Source organism: Thunnus thynnus, chromosome 1 (genome assembly GCF_963924715.1).
Source record: "Thunnus thynnus chromosome 1, fThuThy2.1, whole genome shotgun sequence".
NCBI classification, from domain to species: Eukaryota; Metazoa; Chordata; class Actinopteri; order Scombriformes; family Scombridae; genus Thunnus; species Thunnus thynnus.
Genome location: NC_089517.1, coordinates 35,852,315 through 35,876,438, shown reverse-complemented (window position 1 = coordinate 35,876,438; position 24,124 = coordinate 35,852,315). Strand labels below are relative to the sequence as shown.

The 24,124-nt window shown below is 43.9% G+C and overlaps 1 protein-coding gene across 10 annotated transcripts in view; it reads left to right on the top strand.

The window, feature by feature from the left end:
* The window catches only part of znf536 (zinc finger protein 536), a 364,930-nt gene that overhangs the window by 131,788 nt on the left and 209,018 nt on the right, over positions 1–24,124 (top strand). For 2 of the 10 annotated variants that reach the window (XM_067596545.1, XM_067596511.1), the window contains exon 1: positions 131–757. The exons of the other annotated variants lie outside the window; for them this stretch is intronic. The gene's annotated coding sequence lies outside the window, so the exon portion shown is untranslated. Of the gene's footprint in view, positions 1–130; positions 758–24,124 lie in introns of those variants that run through there. 10 annotated transcript variants of the gene reach the window in all.

The following is a 24,124-nucleotide window of genomic DNA, read 5'->3' as shown; positions in this document are numbered from 1 at the left end:
GACCCGAGTGTCTTTACACGGAGGGCTTGTTATCCAAGCCAATTTTTCTAAACGCACGGTGTCTAAGCGGCGAGGCTGGCTGTGTGTGAATGCTTATGTACAAGGGGCAGATTTTGAAATAAAAGAGTGTTTGTGGGCAGTTCAAGGTCAGAAACAAACTAAGGTGGCTTGGATTCTGCTTTTCTCCCCGGCTACCAAACCGGGAGAAATGTAACGATGAGGGGATTATTTCTTTAAAACGTGGTTCTGTTCACCGCGGGGCTCATCAGCTGCTTTTTACCCCCGTCAACGGCGAATACCGCAAGACCCGGGCTGTATCCAGCCAGTCAGTCGGCTCTGCTTTCCACAATGGAGTGCCTTTTTAACGGTTCAATGCATTTCACCTACCAGATAGGGGGAGTCCAAGCTGAAAGATGAAGGGAATATGCTGATGCCTGGCGATCGGCATCAATGCAAACGTTTACCTTTAGCAGACAGCGACAGAGAGGGACAGAAAAAAGCAAGAAGAGAGACAAGTAATAAAGCCGTGTTTTTCATTTCAAACTCAGGATGCGCGGCAGGGAGCAGTTGTAGGGACAGGATCGAGGAGTGGACAGTCTTTAACAGGTCCGAAGCGCACTTTTCAACACCCCCGTCATCCGACAAGAATATGATCCGGTCAAACCATATGGACATGCCTCATTATTCAATGAACACTATCTCTCACAACGCATCGTTTACGCGCAGGAGTTACCCGGCGCTTCGCCAAATTTAAAAGGTAAGAAGAACTGTGCAGCTTATAGTAGGCTACACGAGTGGGGTTTTACTGGGGGGCTTGGACTGTATTACTCGCCGTGGGAAGTCAGTTTTTGGGGAGGAATTGGGGTTGTTTGTGCTGGAGCATCGCAGCGGGGGCCCCTGATGTCTCCCCAATCATGATTAGAAAATAACAGTGCAATTATCCGTAGCGTGTGACGATCGTAAAAAAAAAAAAAAAAAAAAAAAAACGGCGACAAAATAGCAGCTGGGACCATGACACGGGCTGCGATGCTCGACACCTTGCAACTCAGAGCGTTAAGCAACTATTTTTTTTTTTAAATTTCAGCAGAAAATAAATCGCAACATGTTTTGTTTGTCGTTGCATGTTTGACTCTGTAACACTGCGTGTGTGCGTAAAAGGCGTTCGAGCGCACGGCTTTGCAATCATTGCGCATGCAGTGCAGATCAGCGATATTAGTGACTTTTTTTTTTAGAAAAGTCCAGCCGTGTTCCCGTTAAGAGTCTGCACGGAAAACTTTCTACCGACACCCGCACTTGTGCTGAAAGAGTGCGGGAGCGGACCTCCGAGGAGAAAGGGCGATTAAAGTTTACCGGTGCGTTGCCACCATGTGTCAAAACTTGTGAGATGGAAGAAGAGCCGGTGAGACCTGCCATTTTGTGCAGTGATCGACCTCTCTTATGAATAAGCAGCCCCTGCATTATGCTTTGAGGAGACGTTATGATGGCATTCAGACGAGGGGAGTAAATGTCATATGTGGAGACTATGAGCCACATACAGCAGCGGAGAATTTGACATTTTTGGGAACCGGTGTCGCTTCACTTGGGGGGGAATGTGAGTTTTTTTTTTAAGAGAGGGGGGAAAGAAAGTTAGAGCGATTCGGCAAAAGGCTACAGGAGGCTGATAGGCATCCGTTACTGTGGAAATATAAAATGACGGAGCCCGTAAGCCAATAATATTTTTTCTGGGGGACGGAAGAGGTCGGGTGTGTGACATGTCATTGCACTCGTCCTTTCAGGAGTTTTCGCGTTTTTCTACTTTTAAATTACCATAACGTGTTTATTTTCAGGAAATCCTAAAGATCCCGCCGGTTAAGCGCGTTTCATGCGCTAAACCGGTTGCCGAATTCCCACATCGAGGCTCATATGTCTGAATTTGCGCTTATATGATGGCCAGTATTGAATTATCAGTAATATGTGGCACCAGGGATGAGGCTTGTAATCCCATTTAAAGCCTCTGTCTCACCGTGCGTCTTGGGTGGGGAGGACCTTTTCTTGGAAGTTGACCCCTGAGTGATCTGACCCGGGTTACACAGCCACTTCCAACAGCTACCAGTGGTGCACAATGGCTGTGAAGACACATGTCATCCTTCTTAAAATACTCAACAATGTCTATCACGTTGTTTCCCACTGTTACTCTAACCTTCCCTGAAGTTGTCTTGAGCCAAAAAAAAGGTTCCCTCTTCCTCAGATTCATTGTGCAAGGGAAAAGGGATAAATAGATGTACTGTGCGAGTTGAGATGCTGTCATTGTTTAATGGTATGCACAGGGCGGATATTATGTCTGAAATAGTGTCTGGGCGTAAACCCTTTTTTTTTTTTTTGTCAGCTCCTTTCATTCCCTTATTGGAGATGAAATAGCAAATGGATAACTGTCCCTGCTCCTCTGACAGCCCAAGCTGCCTCATAGACCTGTTTGCCCTTTACTGCACCTCTCTGAGCTCGCGAAGAGTTGAAATGTTGTCATTCTTTTTGGGTGAAAATATTTGGGAAGAGACAGCGTGTTCAAGAAAAGGCCTTGCTTTGCAGACTGGCCTGTTGGAGGAATTTATGTAGTGAATTTGGCATCAAGGCCTCAGTGGGTTGTGTTAGCAATTTATTTCATATTCATTACTTCAGATTTTTTTTTTTTTTTTTGCAGTCATCTACCAGTCAGGTTACATTTTAATACCGCATAATTACTCACTAATGAATTATACAATTAATTATCAGCATTGTTGTCATTGAAATAATTATTCCTATAAAATATGCAGATATTTATGCTCACTTCATGGCAAGTCAAATAGATAAATTCACAACATTTATGGATGGGTGGTGAATTTATTTTGGAGTCAGTGTGGGAGTTATCACAGTAGAAAACCACAAACACACACTCACACACACTCACACACACAGAGAGAGAGAGAGAGAGAGAGAGAGAGAGAGAGCACAAGCATTTTGACATTTTCTCGTGCTGCAACTTTCTGACTGACGGAGCTCAAAATCTGTTCTCCTGAGCCAGTCTGTAGCAGTCGCCGTTGATCTTGTATTAGTTGCTTTCCCACCTGTGCCCCGTGTCAGCGTTGCTAAAGGGGGGGTGGTGGGGGGGTTGGGGGGCCGCGGGCCGTGACCGACTGCGGCGATACACGTCTCTCAGCTGAAAAACGAAGGAGAAGGGAGTGATGAGAGAGACAGGGGGGAAGAGAGAGAGAGAGAGAAAGAGAGAGAGAGAGAAACAGCATGGCATGCAAAGGATGGCATCAAATCACTCCTCTTTTCACCAGGGCTGTCAGTCAGTCAGTCAGCCACTCGGTTCGCCGTGGAGTCGACCCACTCGACTGAAGCCGCCGCGTTGTCAATCCGACGCACGGTGAATTATTTGAAAGTTGACGTGTACACAATCAGATTTTTTTTTGTTTTGTTTGTTTGGGAAAAAGGAAAGAAAAAAAACTATAAAAATCACACACACACGCTCGCATATCGGAGGCAGCACGAGAGCAGACATCTCAGTGCCATCGCGAAAACACACAGCGAAGTGTTCGCACAAATTACATAATCTAGCAGCCTAGAATTTACATTGTGTATAATCAATTGGACAACACATAATGCAAGTTATCCTACCAGAGTCAGTGATATGTGCATCTGCAACACTGTGCAGTCCATGGACAGACAGGCAGCCTCACTGTGGCTAGTTGATCCCCTTCTCATGTAATTATAGGGGAGAGGGCTCCAGCTGTACAGGCTGTGAGGCCAGGGCTCCCAGTCCGCTGGGACCAGGGCGGTGGTGGGCAGGCCAGATCAGGCCAGCTCTGCTCATCAGCCAGTCATTAATTGATATGTGCAGTCATTGTGAAAGCACCCCTCCCCCTTCTTTCTGTTACCTTTGGGGTGATACAGAAGGCTGTGGATACTGGCTGTGTCATTTCTTCATTTCCATTCTGGTTCTGATCTGCTCTCTCCTCTTCACTCAGGCAGCAGTGCAAGGTGGCAGCATACATGTATGCCTCTGTGTGTGTGTGTGTGTGTGTGTGTGTGTGTATATATATATATATGTGTGTGTGTGCCCCGTGGGGGCAAGCGGAGTGTTGGAGGGGCTGTAACACACAGGCGTGAGTCTTGGTTGAGCCTTGTAGCTCCGTGACCTTGATCTCTAGAGTTCAAGTCAGAGAGAGGAAGATGTTGGCGAGCGGGGCTTGCAGTTGCCGTGTGTGAGGCTAATATGACAAGCATACACACACACACTCACACACACTCACACAATCGAAACCATTGAATCAAATATGGGATGTGAACTCAAAAGACGAGATTGCCCTGACCGCAAAACATCACACGCTAGATTACACACATTACACAGAAATCTCAAACGATGAGATTTTTTTTTTTTTTTTATCACGTTTGTTTGAATTTCTGTCATTAAAAATATTAGATTTGATTTTTTTTTTTCTCACCCCAGCTCTGGTTTGCCACTACCAGCCCACAGGGTGTCATGCCAAACTTTAATAAGCAGCAGCAATTATGATTTATGCGGCTGTGGTGATAAATTGAAGAGGGCACGAGTGACCTTAAAGTTTTATGAAGTTTGTGTCGCTGACCTTTGCTCAATTATTAGGCCTTTTTAGGGTCTCATTTTGGGGAAATGAATTTGTAAACCAATGACCGTAATTTCACCGTCCTTCTCCTGAAGTGTTGATGTCCAAAAGCCATAACTGTCTACCTATCATGCTCCAGTTATTTCTTATTAAATTATACATTTAACATGTTGCTTTAGTTAGAAATTACGACCTCAGTCAAACCAAAGAAATACCGTCTCCCTACACACACCGTGGAGATGTGTGTTAAAGAAACTGCTTCACAATCTGACTCAGTTATTGAATAATATAAAAAGCAATTGGAAATATGGAAGATGCCATTAGCCAGAAATGAATATACTATCAATTAAAATGTAGCTTTATGAATGATCAACTTTATTGAATCATTGTTTAAATGAGAGTTTATGTACAGTTCTCCTGTGTATGTGCTGCGTGAATGTCTCGTTCTATACTTGTGTGTGTGTGTTTTCCTGGGTATGTTCCTTGCCATGAGAGCTTGATAAGGACTGGAGGGGTGGGGGGGTGGGGGGGTGGAGGAGTAGTTGGGTGGACGGGATCGGGGGGGTAATCATGGACGTCAGTTTGATCTAAGAATAAAGAGTGTGGGGCAGATGAGGCGCTGACGGATAGGCTTGACTCAGTCCTCTCATGCCGGGGTGCCATCACAAGGAGCGTCTGCCTGTCTGGGCAGCCGGGGGAGTCGGGGGGTGGGGGATGAGGGGTGAGGGGTGAGGAGGAGGAGGGGGGGGAGGTCTGGATGGTAAGAGCGGCAAAGATGAAGGAGAAGTGATCTCACAGGGAGAGATGGACTTGGAAGTGGGTGCGAGGAGGATCTCTGTTCAGTAGCGGATTTTTGTTAAACAAGCCTGATGCATGCAGGTGGGTGCGTCTGCGTTTTGCAGCAGCGTGCGTCTGAACACACATAACAGTGTTTTCAGGGATAGTTTAACTGCTCAGCCTTGCGAAAAAAGTCCACTGTCCACAGGTGATGCTCCGGCCTTGCCCTTCTCTCTCTCTGTCTGTGCAATCAGCGTGCAATCAGTTGCTGCTCAAATAACACCAACGAGGAATGTATCCTACAAAAAAAAAACAAAAAAAAAAACACCTTATCCGCACGTCCCGTGATGCTCCTCCTTTGTTTGCCCCGGCTTCTCCGCTGAGCCTCTTGGCATTAAGGCGTTATTGAGTTTGGCTTTAGTTTGGATTTTTCTTTTTTTTTTTTTCCCCCTCAAAGTTCGTTAGCATTTGGGATTTAGGGATGCGTCTTGTGATGTCAAGACCGCTTCCCCTGTTTTTGATGTGTGGAACAAGCGCAGAGTTTTCAGCCGTGTCATTTCCGGAGACAACAGCTTAACGCAAATAGGCAAGCACACATCAATCAGAGGTCCTGAAGCAGAGAATTGTTACTGCTTAGCATGCAGCCGCGCTCAGCTAAGACAGTGGTAAATACCTCCAGTGTTGATGAGATGGAAGGTTATGTCTGTGTGTGTCTGTGTGTGTGTGTGTGCATGTGTGTGTGTGTGTCTATTACCCACTTCACATACCATCACTGACTGGATCGCGCACGTCATGTCTGCTCTTTAGCCGCTCTTCCTCTTGGTTGTGACCTCTGTAAACTTCCCAGACCTCTGCTAATGAGCATGCAGGAGTAAAACAAGATGGAGGGAGAGAAAAGGAGGGAAACGGTGTAGAAAAAAAAAAAAAAGAGGGAGAGAAGGGAGGGTGTGTGAGGATGCTGGAGAGAACTCCTGCACCTTTAATTATGATCAAGAGGTTTTCACCAAAGGACGGAGGCGTTGCAGTTCTGTTGCGCTCGTAAATCTGGCCCCGGATGCCGTATATTGTGTCGAACGATTACTGTACACCATAATAGTGCATATTCAACTGCCTCTCCAGCACCTGATTTGCATAATTGGATCTTTAATGAAACTTGCCTTGTGGAACAAAAAATACAAAAAGAGAGATGAAAAAAGTGGTTTGGCGTGAGGGGGGGGAGGAAGAGAGAGAAAATAACATGATATAGATGAATGCCCTCTCAAATATTTGTGGGACTCAGGTTCTTTTTTTTTTTTAAAAAAGAGTTTTAAAGAGGTGTGAGGAAGGTGGAGGTTACTGAAAGTGTGAGGAAGACATGGAGATAAAAAAAAAAAGGTGGGGGTGGTGGAGGGGGTGGGGGGGTAGGGAGTGACCTGCTCTGGCCCAGGCGCTCACACATCAGCGGCAGTGCTACAAATAGGATGAGAAGTGACTGTGAAAGCTGTACATTCCCCGCCAGGTCTCGCGGGTTAAGACTACAATAGCGGGATATTCTCTAGCCCGGGGGGGATTTCAGCTCCTCTTCTGTCGACACTCATTGCACCGACTTGTTACTCAGGGAAGATGGCTCTTTTGTAGAGGAGCCGATTCCGCGCTCGCCTGGTGGAATTCCTCCGTCGCAAATATTTTGACAATGCCTAATCAGGAGCCGTCGTTTTTTATTCTCCACTTCTTTTTAGGGGCGGAGGGGTTACTCAGAGCCTTCTGGCTGCGACAGAGTTGTACTTTCTTCTTACACATGCACGTGTTCGTTCCTGTGAATTAGAAAATCATGTCGTTTCTAGTGATAATTGATCTGATTTTTTTTTATCTGCGTATGTATGTGTGTTTGTCTAAAAAGTTCTGTCTCACTGCCACTTGTTTGTAGCTGCGGCAGGGCATCCGTCTAATTGCTTAATTAAATTCCAACGTGTCCTGTTTCCCTCGGCCTTCAGGAGGTGAAGGTTAAAATCCTCCTAGTGCCACTTTGACGCCAACGTGAGGGCCATGGATAATAGCGGGTTATTTGTCCTGTCTCGCTGAAGGAGCTTTTGCTTAAAAGTGACAGTGAGAGTCTGAGGAGGAAAAAAGAAGAAGAAAAAAAACTACATTTTTCAATCAACATGTCATGAGAGAGACTATTATGCAGCAGTCTTGTTTCTGCTGTGAATGTCCCTCCGTTCAAAGGCGAGACAGCCAGTTGTTAATCGAGTGCTAATGCTAAAAAACAACCAAATGCTGATGGTGCATTAAAGCGTTTGTGTGCGCGCCTGCAAGCAGCGCTTTTTCTCTCTCCATCTGTGTGTGTGTGTGTGTGTGTGTGTGTGTGTTTCCACTCCACATCCGTGGGAGTGGATCATGTGTCAAAGCGGTTTACAGGTGGCCTGCAGGGCAGCAGCTCTACAGAGAGGTGGAGGGAAGGCAGTCAAGGTTCAAGTACCTCAGAGGCTCTGACGGCGCTGAACTGAGCAATCCCAGCATCTGAGAGGACTCTTCAAAAGCCTCCTTATCGCACTCCTCACTCCACCATTTCACTCTTCTTTTCCTTCTTCTGTCTCTCCGCCGCTGCCTCTGTCATCTGTCCGTCCACTCTCCCGCTCTTATCGCTCATTTTTCTGATCTATCATCGCTTTATCTCTTCATTTTTCCTCACTTCTCATTCACGCCATCTGTTGCTTCATTCATGATTCTTTATCATCGCTGGCTTCGGTGCTGAAAAAAGCAATAAGTTACCTTTCAGTTGTTACTTACCACACCCTGAGAGCAGTGATTCATCACCCAACCTCTTTTATTGCCTTCTGAAAATCACCTCAAATCACAAATCCCTCTTCTTGGAGCGATTATGAATCCAAACAATGATCTTCTTGTCCTTAAATTGGATCAAATTAAAGATTAGGTTCATTGTGGGGGACCGACTAATGAAAACAACTGTGAATGATACATTTTTTCTCAGTTTTTTGTTGATTGTCTGCCAGTTCTTTCTTCAACTGCCTTAGCTGTACTTTTGTTGACCCTTGACTTCCTGGTGGTCTAACAGTCATCTTTCAGGAAAGCAGGAAACTGTTAGTCGGCCAGTTTAGGTGGCGCATCAGTTCCACATATCCTGGCCTTTTATTAGTTGAGAGCGGAGAGTTTTAATGACTGAATGCTGCATCATGTCTTCCTGTGACATTCCAGTCATTTTTTTTTGTTCTTTTAATTGGTCAAATTTAAAAATACTCAACTTAACTATTGGCAATTGGCAGTTCGAATACATTTGTATTATCCTTCAGAGTACCACGGAGTAGTAGATCCAGACAGAAAAGAGATAAATATACAGTAGGCAGAGTGATGACAGGACAGAGTGGGAGAAACACTTAGGAGAGAAACGCAGCGAGCAGAAGGAGAGAAGGAGCGAGACAGCGAGACAGTGAGGAGGGATGATGTACTTAACGGTATCTGTAGGCTTCCTTCTGAACAAGCTGCTGCCACAGATCCTGGGAGCCTGCGTTGATAAATTCGGTTTGATAAAAGTCACTGAAATGCCGGCCTGTCTGCACACCTCTATTAAGCGCTGGTACATTTGTCACAGCCAGTGGAAGTCAACCAAAGGGTTTTAATGTCACATCAGGCTGAATTAAAGACTCAATCGAAAGCCCCGAAAGGTTTAGGTTTTTATTTCAAGTGACAGTGGTGGTGGTACAGCTGTGGCTGGCTCTAAAGATTATTGGGCTCTAGTTGATCAAGGCAGGCATTTTACATTTTATATTTGGCTATTGGGAATTTAGTGATTATTTGTTGCTCATTTCAGCCTGGATGCTCATTTTGTGAGTGGGGGGGGGTTGGGGGGGGGGGTTGGGGTTGAGCTCATCTCATGTCTGGCATTATTTTTCTAATTCATTTTTTTTAATCAAGTGAAATTAGATCTATGCTGCATTAATCATCAAGCTTCCTTAATATAGCAAACTGAGGGAGCATTTAAAAAAGGCTGCATTTTAAAAAACACACAACTTTCCCCCTGAGAAGCCCCTTAATACCACATTACCGTTCTCCATTTATGCAAAAGTAAATAAGTAAGCCCAAAAGGCAAATGAGCATTCCAGGCGTTTAAACACACAGCCTTCTGTAAACGCCTGGCGCGGCTGCGACCACATCTCTGAGGCGTTGCTGCCATGAGACGCAAAGTGAGGGTGGCGACTGTGCTTTTTTTTAAAAAAGGTAAATATGTCTATTTGTTTATTCTTGCCCTTATTTGAGGACATCACATCCACAAAAAGTCCCTTTTTTACGCTTTTTTTTTTTTTTTTTTCTGGAACATCATTACCGTAAAACAGTGAAAGGCCTCTGTTAAATATCGGAGAATACTTGGCAAGCTTAGGGACTGTACAGAAATGATCAGGGAGGGGGGGGGGGGGGGGGCTGAATCTCCTATTTTGATTTAAAAAAAGGAATACCCTCCCTTTCCTCCCAAATATTTCAAAACAATATACTGATGGCAAACATAACAAAATGCTTAAAATACAGCCACTCTCTATTTTTGAGTTAAGAGCCACTAAATAAATGGTTATTACAGCTAGGTGCCAACCAGGAACAGGTGACAGCTTTGTGGGTGCTGAAGGGCTTGAACGCTGCAATATTTTCACCCCAGCCCCATTTCCAAATAATAAAAATATGATGCTAAACTTGGATCTACAGGCTAAGTTTATTAGAAACATTTAACTTTACTGCAGTTTTGCTTCCTGTTATGATGCAGAATAAAGGAGAGACTGTAAAGGCTTGTGAAAAACTGAAGCACCCTTTGCTAAAAAACACAGTTCAATCAGTAATCGCTAATTGGCTCCACATGCATTGTGTTTCTCTAAACGGATATTTTGGTCCTACTAGCTACGTGTTTGGTTGTGATGAGGGAGCCCTCTCACAGAGAAATGTGTAATGTCATCTGCATATGGCAGAAAGGCCATTTACGACCCATGGCGCACATGAAAACCTCCTTGTTGGTGTAAGTATTTTATATTTTTTGAATAATCTTACAAGAGGGGGCCTTATTGATTTGAGATAACATAAAAATAAAAGACCCTGCCCTTCCAAAAACCCTGTCTTCACCCGCTGATAATTTTCATACAGTCCCTTATTATTTCTGCATCTAATTTAAAGTCGCAATCTTGAAGATTTTTTGGTCTCTTTGGCGTCACCGTATGGCGCTAAGCAGTAATCGCAGGTGTATTTTTGGACCTCAGTCGACCTCGCTCCCAGAGATCCAAACAGTGTCAGCGTGTGATGTCCCGCTAACACAAGCGAACTGAAGAGGGAGTCTGTGCGTTAGGTCCGCGTACGGCCACTGGACGATGGAAAACGCGTCACTGACTGCGCTGCTTGTGATATAAACGCATGGTGGGAAAGTGGCCACCAACTCGGTCCGTAATAATCATAATACTGCAAATACAAGAGCTTTCATCAGCGGGCCATAGGTTCAGTCACCATTATGTTACCTCATTCAGGAATAGATAGTGACTTAACAGACATTTATTTAAATGAAAATATTCAAGATTATTACTTCAACATTTAGTTGCTGATGAAGCCAATAATAATAAATGTGAAGTTCATCAAATTCATCTAATAAATATTTGATCTTTCTTTCTCTTCCTTGCTTTTTCTTTTTATGTCCATGCACACACATACTTGCACACACACAAACACACACAGACACACACACAATCAGTCAATCCCACCTGGTGTTTTATTTAATTAGGTAAAATACACATTACATGTGTGCGGGCACATGTGTGTGTTTGTGTGTGTGTGTGTGTTTGTGTGAGCGCATTTGCTCGCAAAGAGCTGTCAGTCTTTCATGAACTACTTTAAAAAGTGTTGTTCAAGGTGGGAGCTAAATACTATTTATCTATTATTTATCAGCGTTATTACCGGGGTTGAATTTAAAAAGCGAGCTCTCCGACGTGGGAGAATTCCCCCGGCGCCTGGCTCTTTCCTTTAATACCTCTTTTTAAGTCATAAGATGCGCTCCCACCCCTGCTGAAAATGAAACCTTTAACAGATCTCCCGCAATTTCCAACAATTTTCTCAAATCATCTTTTTTTTTTTTTTTTTAAACCACCCACCTCATCATCTTCTTTCTCTATCCCCCACCACCACCTCCTCCTCCTCCTCCTCCTCATCTTCCTCTTCCTTTTGTTTTCATCTGTGTCTTTTTTGTTATTATTATTATTATTCTTGATCGTGAGTTGCAGTTGTTTTCTTCGCCTCAGAACTGCATTTCATCTCTTTTGTTGTGTCGTTCACACCAATCGTAGTAATGGGGAGAGAGTTAAGTGGAAGTGCTGGGGCCCGGGCCCTTGTTCAGCTTGTCTGTCGGCTGCTTTGGTAAACAGGACTGTCAGATCTGCACAGACTGAGAGAAAGAGAGAGAGAGAGAGAGAGTGAGAGAGAGAAGGGATAAACACTTGAAGCCTTTGCATCCATGGTGTGGTTGATGACACTGATAGGCTCGAAGGGTGGGAGTGAGTTCACACTTCGAGTCCGCTCACCCGTTCACAATGTGTGTCCCAAAAACTGGGGGGTCATTTTAAACAGATTCGCTTTTTCCAACCTTCTGTCACTCTGTTGCACCCATTAAAGAAAGAATAGGAAGAAGAATTTCTTCTTCTCTCGGCTTGGATGGCGTCGTGTATCATGGTGTCTCATATTGTGACAGAGGTTTTGCACCAAATCAAAGGGAGAAAAGTGACTTTTTAAAGTATAATTCCAGTTAATTGCAACTTGGATCTTTTCGTAGTAGTTCTGGCCGTCGGCTGTGATAACAAAACCAAAGGAATTGCTGAGATCTTGGAATTATCACAGTTCACCACTGACTTATTAAAAGAGCCCCCATAGACCACCATTATATAAGGGACGTTGTAAAACAGTTGACAGGCCACTTCTCACTGCAAACAAGGTCAAGTGTTACTTTTTCTATTATTGATTTTCAAGTAATTACAGATAATTGTACAGAAAACTTTTAGAAGTTATTTTTAAGTGTGTGATGTATTTATTTATTTTTATGTGCTGATGTAAAGTTTATGGGCTGAGCGGTTAGGGCCAGGGAGAAAGACTCTACTGTGCTTGTACAGTGGGCCTCCCAAAGAGACCAGAAGAAAGAAGAAAAAAAAAAAAGATCTTGTGGGCTGGGAACATTCAGATGAAGGGGCACTGTCATCAAGTTCAGTATCCAGCTCTGTTAAAGTGTCAACTTTGACCTACCGTACTTGTCACAGTCACATGGGCACACAGTCTTCTTATGCATTGAGGAAAGATAACTTGAGGTGTGCTCAAGTTTGGTTTTATCTCCTTGTCTGACTTCATTTTCACCATGTTCCCAAATCTCAGTTTTTAATTTGGTGAGTTTGTTACCGTAACCAATAGAAACGATGGCTAAACCTACAAAAATGAGGCTGAAGTTATAAAAAAACTGGAAATAATAAGAAAGAAATAACCTGATGGAGAAGTTCTTGAGTCATTGCTATTGATAAACTCATAGATGGTATTTTGTACCACAGCACAGTAACAACCTCACTTATTGCCCCTTCCTGTCCTGACCCAGCGCCTCAACACTTCACCCTGACCGCGACCCTCTTGACCAAAGCTCACACTGTCATTGGAGGTCGTCTGGCTTCCTGCTCATGTCCTCCCGAATAGACCTCATCTCGCCCACCCACCGACACAACAATCTCATGGCAGAGCTGCTTCGGATTAGGGATCGGAGAGGTTTGTTCCACAGATCTGAAGTTGAGGTAGAGTTTATTTCTCTCTCTCTCCCCCTCGTAGCCTCCGTCTCTCTGATTGCCGATCAGCCCCCGAGGGCTTCGAGGCGCTCTTGCTAGATCCCTGTGATTAGAGTAAATGGCCTCCCCCCCTGCTCGCCGGAGATCAGGGTTGGTTCGCGGGGTGGGGAGCGAGGTGGACTGAGGAGGAGAGGAGGAGAACACTGAGGGTGAGGATGATGGAAACAAAAGGAGGGAAGAGCAAGAAGAGTAAAAATCAAGGGAAAAAGATAAGTGGGGTGTGATAGGCAGGGTGGTTTGACATCAATTCCATGGGTGACAGGATCCCATCGGTGGTGTGATTCTGTGTTCACATCGTAATCAGATTTATGGTAAAAACAAGCTCCCAAATGGAAAAAAACACACACTTCACATCAGCCTCCTAGTGGTAATTTTAAGAAGAATATTTGGAAATTTTTGTTGCTCCTCTGTCTCCCATTTAGTGTTATGAATGTTGTGTCCCATAAGAATCAAACATGCCAGCAAATCCACCAATTCAACATATAAGGTGCAGCTCACTGATGTTTAATTTTAGATTCATTTAGAAGTGATGATCTCTTGATGGCCATCCTGGATGAGGGCTTTCCAATGAAATGCAGAAAACTGCAGCAAAAACATGTCATCATTCTCCTAAAATAATACTTAGAGAAGTTGTTTCTTGGGGTTTTTCTGTCTTCATCGGTGGAAGGATCTGGTCTCCAGGCGGAGAGGAGGTGTTTTCTAATATGTGACCTGTAACGTAAACCCTCAGGTGCTGGAGTCTCTCTCTGCGTGTCTGCCTCTGCCCGCAAGAAGTGCACTTTTCCTCAGTTCGCTCTGGCTGCATCTACAGCATGTGCCAGTACCTGTCGTGTGTGTGTGTGTGTGTGTGTGTGTGTGTGTGTGTGTGTAGATGTATGTGTGTCAGTTACTGCTGGGGGGGCCATTTGATCCAGCCGTGGCTCGAGTTCGTGCGGAGCCCGGCGGAGAGCGGCGGAGGTCAGTCTCCTCCTCAACTCCCCTTTTTCATCCAATTTCTGTGGCTGCGGGCGGCCGCTCGCCGCGCTTTTGTTGCCGGAGGTAATCTGTGAAGTGATCTTAATTATGGAGGTTCGGCCTGTTTTTCCTCTTCCCCTCCCTGAAACCCCCCCTCCTCCTCTCCCTCCTCCTCCTCTTCTCTCTCTCTCTCTCTCTCTTTTCATTCTTTCTCTGTCTCTCTCTCTCTCTCGCTCTCTCTGTGTCTCTCTCTTCCTCTCTGTACACGCTTTTAATCAAACAGCGTAGTTAGCTCGTAATGAGGGCGAAGGGAGAAGCACGTGCGCTTCTGCTTACACATGCTGCGAGGCTTCGAGGAGGAGGAGAAGGAGGAGGATGAAGAGAGGGAGGAAGGATGGGAAGGGTGGAAAGACAAACGATTATACAGTTTCCATGACAGGTTTGTCAAGAAAATTATACGGCGGACCAGAATCTGGAATTTATTTTGAGTTCTGCCATATCCAAAACTGAGGGGTATGAAAAGCAGGATTTGACTTATGATAACAATATCAATATGTTTGGTTAAAGCCATTTAGGATGGACATACAGTATCTATACAGTTTACAAATGTCATGATTTTTTTCTCTCTACAAGTAAACTTCTAAAAACACATTTAAATCATCAGATGCATATGTTTTTTTAAAGATACACTTTCTAACTGATGAAAATATTGTCGCGCATCTGTCTGGAAGCAGAACATACAGAAAGTATTGGATTTATTTTCCAGTCATGCCCGTCCTCTCAGTGCACATCCCGAAGCAGAATCAACGCCACTCATTTGTAAGGAATATAAAATAAGAAAAAAAATCAAAAAGTAGATGTATACCTTTGAGGAGCAGAGAGAAAGGTTGTGAAGGAGCGAGGGGAGATGTTTAGAGGACCTGGAGGGAGGCAGGGGAGGGGTACAGGGGGCGGAGGGGAGAGAGAGAGGGGGGAGGATGAGGAGGGGGGGTTAGAGAGAGAGGGAGTTAGATGAGATCCATTACACATAAACAGCCTAGGCATTGATGAGATGATCCGACGAGGATTAGGCCGACAATCCTGATGGACACTGAAAAGGTGACCACACGGGGAGGGGTGTGAGTGTGTGTGTGTGTGTGTACGCACATGTGGAAATGTGTGTGTGTGTGTGTGTGTGTGTGGCTTGCAGCACAATAGCATATGCCGTATGGCCTCATTATGATACACCCCCCACCCCACCACCTCCTCCCAACGCTGCCACCGCTCCCGCCGCTCTTTAAGGTCGCGCTGGGAGCCATTTCCAGGTCACAGCGAGGCCAAAGGGCAGCGGCTGGGGCGTGAATACCGATCATGTCAGAGCCGTAACGTTTTTAGACTTTTTGTTGGCTTCATGTATATAATAGGTTATATCACTGGGTTTGTTCCTTGCCTGTTGATTTGTCCGACAAACCTGATGTGTTTTCTGTTGGAATTTAAAGGAATGAAGAATTTCAACAAGATCATTTTCCTGTATGAATGATAGTGAAACGAGAAATTTAAGCGACAACAGTTTTGATGAAGGCATTTATCAAGACAAAATGAAGCAGCAGCTGGTTTCAGCTTCTCAAATGTGAGGATTTGCAGCTTTTCTCTTGTTTTATATCACTGTAAATTGAGTTTCTTTGGGTCTTGGATTGATGTTAGGAGAAAATATACAGTTTAAAGATGTCACATTAGACTCAGGGAAGTTGTAATGGACATTTTTCACTTTTTCTGATGTTATTAGACGATAAACGATGAACTTGATTAATCGTAAAAAAAAAAAAAAAGAGACATTAATCAATGTGGAAAATAATCTAGAGGTGAAATAGTTAATTAATAGATTATTTGATTGTTAGAAAATGAATCTGCAACAGTTCTTATTACTGATTAACCGTTTAAGTTGTTTTTTAAACAGAAACTCCAAACAGTCACTGGTTCCAGCTTCTTAGATGTAATCATTTGCTTGTTTTCTTAATGTTCTGTGATAAGAAACAGAATATCTTTGGGTTTTGGACTGTTGGCTGGACAAAACAAGCAGTCTGGATATGTCAACTTGGGCTCAGGGAACTTGTTGCACATTTTTCATGATTTTTCTAAGGTTTTATAGGCTAAACGGTTAACTGGTTTATTGGGAAAACTATTGGCAGATAAAACTTTGGGACGAATGGATAGAATACTTTGCTTTTCTGAGTATTGTGAGAATCATATCATAGAATTTTAGTCTTTTGATTTTCTCTAAGAAACATAAAGAATGATCAGGAAAACTGGGATAGCAATATCCTTGTGTGAGTGAGTGTAGACGCTGTGGGTAAAAGGACTTTTTCTCTGTCTGCGGGTTAGTTTGTGAATTGTATGCATGTGTGTGTGTGTCTCTCTCTGTGTGTGTGTCTCTCTGTGTGGGTGTGTGTGTTACAGTGAGGCTGCTAATTCCTTCAGGGTCAAGGGGAGGGGCTGGGGTTAAATGGTGTGACAGGGGAGGTCACCGGCGATTAGCTGCCATCTGAACTAATGGCTGGATGCTGAAGAGGAGAAGAGACAGGAAGAAGAAGAAGAAGAAGAAAAAAAGAAAAGAGGGAGGGAGAGAGATAGTTGCATTCGGGTTGCCAGTTTGTTGAAATCATTGTGTGTGTGTATATGTGTGTGTGTGTGTCATCTTGTCGAACAGTCCCCCCCCCCTCCCCTTTCGTACTCACCCTCCGTCCCCTCCTCTCCCCATGTCCTTATATTATTAAAGGTTGCCTCCGTGCTTAAGTAAGGCAAAGCAGATGGCCCTTTTCATAAATCATGCTTATAAGATGATTATAGGCGTCGCCGCCCACCATTCTCCCCTTCACTTACAGTACAGTAGTGCTTACAGTTTTTCCTCAAGGCCTGCTAATCTGGCTGTACTTTTTAAAAACACAAAGCTACAGCTAAACTCTGATTATTTTACCGACCAAGGGGAAGGAGGCGCCAGAGTTTGAACCCCGTAAGCAGCGAATAGCCCGCAAAGGTGACAAGTCAAGAGAAGAAAAAAAATGCAAAGATAAGATTCCTTCCCCTGCCAGTGCCGCCTCCCCTCTCTCTCCTCCAGACTCCCTGCCTTACCCCCCACTTGTTATGTTCCTGAGCTTGGCGCAAAGTTGCTCAGAACAGGATGTTAAATATATAGCACAAGGAGAGGAAGAGAGATGGAGAAGGGGTAAAGGAGGGGTGTGTATGTGTATGTGTGTGTGTGTGTGTGTGTTGGATTATGTCTGTGCCGTTGCACTATTCCTTGATGTATGCACCATGTCAGGCAGTCATTGTCTCCTGGGTAAAGAATGATAGTTCAAATACCTAGCATCTCTCCCCTGGTGCTCCAAATGCTCGCCTTTGAAGTTTTTATAATCCATCTGTCATCTGCGAGCAGGGAGGGCACATGTTCTGTACCACTCAATTACCAAATTCTCTTTTTGCCAGCTACAATGAGACAGGAAGCAAATAATATGTGCGACCCCGAAAAAAAAAAAAAAAGAGAGAGAAGGGGAGAAAGGAGGGAGGGAGGGAGGGAGGGGGGTGTATAGAAAGAGAGAGAGAGAGAGAGGGAGGAATTGCTTGAAATCCTGCGTTCCTGGCTTTCTCACGCACTTGATTGTGTCCCCTCACTGCCTCTCATAACAGGAGAACAAAGCCTGTTTGTTGTGGGTGGAATGCCTAAAATGCTTCCTACTGTTACAATTATGAAGAATTTGATTGAATGTGTATTGTTTCAAGGGCTTGGTGATTTTGATCATTTTTTTAAATGCCTCAGATTGTTATTCTGCTTCCCTGCTAGCAATAATAACCAGTCACCTAATCAAATTCCACTTGATATAAACATTTCATTCCTTATAAGAGGTGGTGGATGTTGTGAATGGCTAGTGTGAGAAAAAAAAGAAAAAAAAAACGAGTGTGTTTTGATTATACATTATTCATTACCAATGCTTAAAGTTGCATTCTGAATGGCTTTTTGTCAGCGGCTGGATGGAGAATCTAATGAAGTTTGCTGCAGTTCTTGGTGTTAAAATCATCTTTAATTGGTGAGCGCTTTGTTGTGCGTCGCTTTAAAGCCGCACTGAGGCGACCAGAAAAACTTCAGATAACCGTCTGAAAAATAACAACAGCAGCAGTTGCAAATTACGCCACAGAAACATATTTCATTTACATACGCCACAGGCCTCTTTTAAGGCGTCTACCTTTTAATTCTTTTTCATATTTTACACTCAATACAAAACAATAAAAGCTTCAGATCTCTGTGTCTGTATCCTCGTTTACATCGAAACCCCCCCCCCTCCACCCTCCACCCTCCATCCACCCTGCTCCCCCCCCTCCTCTCCTCTCCTCTCCTCTCCTCAGCCCCCCCATCTGAAAGCATCCTCACTGGGAAGAAGATGAAAAGATTGTTTTGAGAAACTCGAAAGGAAATTTGACATTCTTTGGTTGCCTCTGAAACTTCCAATATTCTGCCGTAATTGTTTCATACACGCTATATATCTTCATTTGGGGGGAATGGGGGAGATGAAGAACACGTCGGCTTCTTTCTTCCTGAATAAAAGGCAGCAGAACCCATCTGGTTGGGTGATCCACGGCTGGCCCTCTCGCGCTCATCGCTGAAATAATACTCCCTCTAATGACTCCCACATATTCTGAAATCTCCCTTTTGAAATTGGTCTTGGCAGATTATTTGCAGGTACTTGAGTTGCATCTGTTTGCAATTTTGCAAATGTGGAAGACTTTAATGCTGGGCAGGGGCGGGTAGCAGAGAAGAGGCTATTTTAATCCCAGGGATAACACCGGCTGTCAGTGTGAACAGGCCTGGGCAGCGGGGCTACACCTTAACCCAAACTATGACTTATCTTTAGCCTGGTGACATGATGGTTGTCTGTACTGATAACTACACCTTTCCTGCTCCGTGATGTGTAGCTGTCTGTCTGCTGTGGGAGCAGGAATGCTTTTATTTTGGGCCTTTTGGTTGCATTCGCAGGTTAGTTGAAAGCAGGTGGTCGTACTGTGCGCTAAGAATACAAAAATATTCAAATACTAATGTAGATGCAACAGATTACAAGTGGTGGAATGTAACTAAGTACATTTACTCAAGTACTGTACTTTTACACAGGTTTGAGGTACTTGTTACATGCATGTTACAGGTGACTTTAAGAAAGCTGGATTTTGCATAGAAAACATTTGATCAACTTATAAAACATGATGCAGCGTTGCATAAATGACTCAACATTAATATATAAAGTAAAAACTGGCTAAAAACTGTCAAGTACATGAATGTATCAACAATATTTCTCACCCATGATATATGATGATATATGAAATAATATTTAGCAGCATTTTTTCTGCATTGAGTACTTTTAATATTTTAAGCACATTACACAGATGATACTTCAAGACTTTTCTTTACTTTGTAGTATTTATACTTTTACTTAAGTAAAGATATGAAAACTTCCTCCATCGCTGCAGATGAGGTTTTGTCATATTATATGTATATGACAGATAGAGTACTATGGCTGAGGAGTTTGTCAGGTATTGTATTGTCCAGTATAAAGTGCAGTGATCAGCGAAGCTAAACCAAAGCTGAAATGATTGTGACTTCAGTCCTTATTATTTCTACCATGTGGTGAGCAGCTGACCAGCTTAAGCCTCCCCCCTTTTTCACCCCCCCCACCCCCCCACCCCTCCTCCCTCCCCCCCCCCGTTTAAATCTGTAATAAGGTGCCCTATTGTCCTATGGCAGGGTGTACCGGGGCCACAGCCGAGCCCACCCGGCTGACTGTAATTGCATAGGTGGTTACAATTACATTAATTACATATTTCATCAACACTGTTTATCCAGCCGCACGATAAATGAAGAAGCCGAACTTTTAACTCTGCCTTTTGTTTTTGCATTTCTTGTCTTTTTTCCTCCCCCTTCCCACCCATATCCCACTTTCTCCTCCCTGCTATTTTTTTTTTTTTTTTTTTTTTTTGTGGTTGTTTTATTAGGAGCGAGGGGAGGGGAGGTGCCAGAGGAGGAATTATGCTGAAAGTGTATGCCTTGCAACTTTTCCCCTCCCTGTTGGAAATGTTTATTTGAACAGTAAGCTCATGATTTGAATATTTGTAATCCATGCTTAAATTTACAGGCCAGATGAACTTTTTGGCACAGAATGGCAACCATAAGTAGGATTTTCAGAAAAGCTTTACAAAATTTTAAGCCATGTGCAAGGCTTATATAATTTAGAAGGGGGGAAATGCACAAATAAAACAGCCTCTGTCTTATTTACTTTACACGCACAAAAAAAAAATGGCATCATATGGCGCCTGACGTATATATGAGTTAGTTATGTCCTTCTGTCCACACTTTTAGAAAACAGAATCTAAAGCTAACAAGCAGTTGTCTATGAATACTTGAAGAAAATAAAAAAAAATAGCCCCAGAGGCGCAGGCACTTGAGTTGTTCTCCTGTGTTAGATGTAAATGAGTGTACTTCATATTGACTTGTGCTGGCGGGGATGCCACCCATCTTGTAGGCTGGGTGGTGGGTGGTTCGGGCCGGGGCGAGTGGCAGAGAGTGATAGAGGGAGAGAGGGAGAGAGAGGTCGCTGAGGCGAGCAGAAAAGGAAAAGGAAGGCTTTCTTAAATGATGCTAATCAGTCCGGAGGGGCCTGGCCCTCTCTCCCTCATCAGCCTGCTGTAATTCAGATGTGCTGAGAACCTGGAATTAAATGTGTCACTGCGAGGGGCGTGTGCACTCCTGTGCATGTGCATATGTGTGTGTCAGCCTCTGTTTGCCTTGCATCCACTTGTGTGTGTGTGTGTGTGTGTGTGTGTGTGTGTGTGTGTGTGCGCGGGGTGTTTAGGGGTTAAGTAGAACCAAATTAGTCGATGGGAGAACTAACAGCAGCAGTAGCTTTCTGTGTGGCTACTTCTTGGTGAATGTCAAGATGATTTAGCTGCTCTTCTGCTCGCCGTCTGTCTCTGAGCACTGGCCCTCCAATCACCGCTCTGGGCTGTCTGTTTTGTGGCCCTCCGTGCAACAAATGAATATTAAATCTGCACTGGGCGACTTCGCACACCGGTAGGAGGTTACTGTCTGAAATATGAGCATGCTGAAGCCCAGAAATCCTGCAAGGTAACATCAGTAAACTCTTCCTCCATAGTGTCTGCTGATGATGGAAGAGGTGAAGATTTATATTTGCCATGGTCTGGATTTGCTGCTTTCTGAATTTCATGGGGCCAAAATTGAAAAATTCAGTGATGGGACTCTGTTATCAAGGTTGAAATTTTCCAATATTAGTTTCCAAGTTTGGCTACCAGTGTGCCAAAACAACAGCTCAAGTGATAAACATTTCAAATGTTAAATATTGTCCAAACACAAGCAGCTGTAAGAACTTCACCTGAATAAAATACACTCTAAAATTGGTCAAATTGTGATTGACATGAGGAACTATGTGATCAAAGAACAAGTGAAGAAGATTTTGCTCAGAATCGAGTTGATACCCATCCTTCATATCGTGTGCATGTGTACAACACACATTCACGTCCCCTGTATGAGCTTAAAAAGGTGTTTGCGTTGTCTTTCTTGCCAGTGAAGGATGTACTGTATGTGTGTATTCTTGCTAACATATTGTGTGTGTGTGTGTGTGTGTGTGTGTGTGTGTGTGTGTGTGTGTGTGTTGGGAGGGGTGATTGTGCGCGGGGACGCCAGTTGGGCTAACAGCTGAATCATGGCTCAGCCGCTGCCCCTCGTAGTCCTTGGCAGTTAGCGGTGTGAAAAAGCCTTCTCTTTGAGGGCATTATATAGATTAATGTGCTGTGCCTCGGGCAGAGACACACACACACACCTCGCCAGGGAGGGATCCTGACCGTGTGTGTGTGTGTGTGTGTGAGTGAGTGTCTCTGAGCATGTGTGTGTGTGTGTGCAGAAGAGAATCAGAGGACTAGAGCAGCATAGGATTGTTGAGGTTTAAGTGTGTGTACATGTGAACATGCATGTGTGTGTGTGTGTGTGGGTGTCTGATTGTGTACATATGTGTGTGTGTGTGCATGTGAGAAGGGACAGTTTTGGGGGGGGGTGGGGGGGTGTTATCAGGACACTAGAGGAAAGTAATGTGAGTAAGCTGTGTGTGTGTGTGTGTGTGTGTGAGAGAGAGAGAGAGAGAGAGAGAGACTTGGGTGGCGTTCAAATTTATCCTTGATTTGTTTTTATGAAATTTATTTTTATTAATGATTTTTTTCAATGTTTTTTATGATTTTGCATTTGTTTGTGGTGGAAAAGTGATTCGGTGATAATAGAAATCATGTGATAAATAACACATGATCATAAATAAGTAATGAATAGTAATATTTTTTACTTGTAAAAGGGATTTCTGATGTGGCTCTACCTGTTTGTTTCACTACTTCAACACAGACATGCAGCTAAACTCACAGATATTAGAACGCATCCTTGCTTTATGCTTCACTAAACTATACGCCTGCGTGCGGATAAAACACTGAGACACTGAAACAACGAGGTGAAATCACTTTTCCTCTTGTGCGCTAAAGTTAAAAAAAAGCCTGCAAGTTTTTCAGCACCTTAATGACATTTTTCTTCTTGGGGGTTTTCTGACAGACAGAAAGTTAAATTTCTTTCTAGAGCGGGATGGAAACATGGCAAGAGGATAAGGTCTGTTTGAGCATCCGAATCAGGCGAAGGAAAACACAGGCTTCCGGCCTGAGCGCTAAGGTGTCTGTAGGGGCATCTGGGGAGCTGATGGCTTTCCATCCAAGTATTTTTATGTGAATTAGAGGGGTGTTTATGAGGCCTGGGTGACCTGAGAGGGGCATCGTCTAGCCCGGTGACTCACATTCTTCCCCTTCTCTTTCTTCCCTTCTCTATCCCACACTATCACGCTTCTAAGCCTAGTTTAGTTAAGATTAGGGTGCAGCCCAGCTGATATACAATATCACAACAAATTGACACAAATGCCACAGCTGCTGGAAGCAAATGCAAATGGAAAAGTACAATGTTCCAGCCCGTCTTAAAGCGAAAACAGAATACTTGAAACTTTTAAGGGCTCTCTCTTTCTCTCCGTTTCTTTCGCTCTCTTGGTTTTCATGATAATTTTTGTTTCCCTTTTTCTAATTTTCCTCACTGTACCCCTTTGCTGTGAAGTGTTAGGGGGGGGGGGGGGTTCCTTATCAGGATTTTAGCACATTCCATTCAAGATTAGGCACATCTGTTGTTTTGTGTATGTGCGGGTGCATGTGCATGAAACAGCGTGCGTGTGACTACGAGTTCTGAGATTATTCGTGTGGGATTTTCTTCTTTTTTGACATGTACTGTATTTGCATAGTCTTGGGACACGTGTGTAGATGCACATATATATATATATATATATATATATATATATATGCTCATATATGTTTGAGTGTGCACATGTGTGTATGCAGAGCTCTCCAGCCAGCGGTCTAAATAACCTACTTTTGTCTGACAACGGCATCAGTCGTGGAGGTGCACATATGCAGAAAGCTATTTGGAAAGGCCTCCTCGTAGCTGTCAGCTTTTATTATGCGCTGAGGTGTCATGTTTGTTAGGAAGCTGAGTGCAGATGGCAGAGTGGAAGAAATGGATCACTAATTTTAACAATGATTAATGAACAGAGATGGAAAATGAATTACATCGGACTATTGGAGGCAAGGAATATTTTCTCTGAAAATGTTAACTTCGGCTGCCAGGCAGCCGGCCGTGTTGTGGGAGTATATTGAGGAGGGGGAGGGAATGTGCGCGTGTATATATGTGTGTTTGCTCATATGTTTGTGTGTGTGTGTGTGTGTGTGCGCACTAAGGTGCAATTTTTCCCCCGCATCTTTTGTAGAATCAACACTTCACTGCTCTTGCCTATTACTTTACTGTTCGCCTGCTTAAACACTGCTGGCTTTATACACATTGTTTTCCCCCCCATGTGT